Raw genomic sequence first — 1623 nt, forward strand, 5'->3', positions numbered from 1 at the left:
CGGTTTTAATGAGTTTTATTTTTTCTGTTCACTTTGAATGAAGTCATGATGATCTGAAGGTAAAATGAGTGGTTTAGTGAATGGAGTCCGGTGGGCTGGAACACCCATTGTTTTAGTGAGCGATGCTGGAGCTCTAGTGCGACATCTAGTGGCAGTGAATTTCATAACCTTTTAATTATGTCTGTTCACCCAAAATATGCAAAAGAAATGTCCTCACTGATTTCTAGCAATTTCTTTCCAGCCACACAGATAGTTTTGTTTTTATTTACCAAGGTTTTTTAATGTATCTGATTTCTGCCTCTAATAAACTGAACAATCAACATGTCTTTTCCAGAAGTTATGATAAATTATGATATTAATACATGTACAATTGCGGATTGCAGCTCATCTTAAGAAATCAAGTTTTCTTGACACTACAGGACTGCACTCACAAACAGTCATATAATTTACCGGGAGGCCTCGTATTGACACATTTAACCCCAGTTTTAATTCTCCTTCATGGAGTGTCTCAGGTTCATTACAGGTAGGTAGGTGGCAGATCTTTCTCTTCTAACTGTAACATTGACGACGCATCGTTCGGCTCCACGTCTGGTAAACACATTTCTAAGTATCGTAGCGTGGAGCTCATCCTGACAAAAGTTTCAAACCCGGTTTACGTAAATGATCTGAGAGGGGTTAAAACACAGTTAAAATCTTTCCAGGGCAACGTAGATTATTTCCAGGATATTTGGTCATTTTAATCAATCTCCAGGTGTTTCTGTGACTGGAAAACTTTAGTACTCCAGGTATACTCCAGGTATTCCAGGATGCTGTTGACAGTGAGGCCTGAACAGCAAAAAAAAAAATGTAATATAATGACATATATCAGTAAATAAAACCAATCATATCTGATTGAATTGATACCAGCAGAGCTAAGTGAGGAAATATGTTTAATATACCTTCAATATCGAGATCAGAGTCAGAAATGACCTCCGCTGAACAAAAGAAAGAAATATTTCACTGCAGACTTCCAGCTGGATGTACGTTGACTGCCGAACATGAGTCAACCTCGTGGAAGCTGACACACTGAACATATGACTCATCCTGCCTGAATTTAGCCACGTCCAGCTGTTTGTTCAAGGTGTAGGCGGACGGACAAGTGGTGACAGTAATAATGAAAGAGCGGGAGAGCATCCAACCACCTGCTCTGTGCCGCCCTGCGTGTGGGTGCGACAGTGACGGCGGGGTTGAGACTTAAAACTGTACCTGTATTGCATTCTGGTTTATTTCCTGCTCTTTGTGGGTGTGGAAAGCGAATGTGGGTGACTGAAAAATGTTCTTCTATCACACAAATTACTGGAAATATTCTGGAAGAGATTAGATACTAAATATTGTTCTTATTTACGGGAAGAAGAAGAATACATCAAACAACTACATGGAGCCAGAAATAGACAATAAATTATAAGTTTAGTTACTTTGGTGATATTCTGTATGTTTATTGTAAACAAATCCCTTTAATAGACCAAAACCAAGACCTGTAGTTCATTCATACACTGTCCTGCTGCCACAGATGTGGATTAATCCGCCGCTGATAAAAACTACAGTAAGCAGGTTTATTTCACTCTAAATGGGACCATCAGTTAC

The 1623-nt window shown here is 39.2% G+C and overlaps 1 protein-coding gene across 1 annotated transcript in view; it reads right to left on the reverse strand.

The window, feature by feature from the left end:
- The window catches only part of LOC118320844 (serine/threonine-protein kinase BRSK2-like), a gene marked incomplete at its 5' end in the record, with an annotated part of 44856 nt that overhangs the window by 42536 nt on the left and 697 nt on the right, over positions 1-1623 (reverse strand).

The sequence above is a fragment of the Morone saxatilis genome, unplaced genomic scaffold (assembly GCF_004916995.1).
Source record: "Morone saxatilis isolate NCDOM2014 unplaced genomic scaffold, NCSU_SB_2.0 Contig11, whole genome shotgun sequence".
NCBI classification, from domain to species: Eukaryota; Metazoa; Chordata; class Actinopteri; family Moronidae; genus Morone; species Morone saxatilis.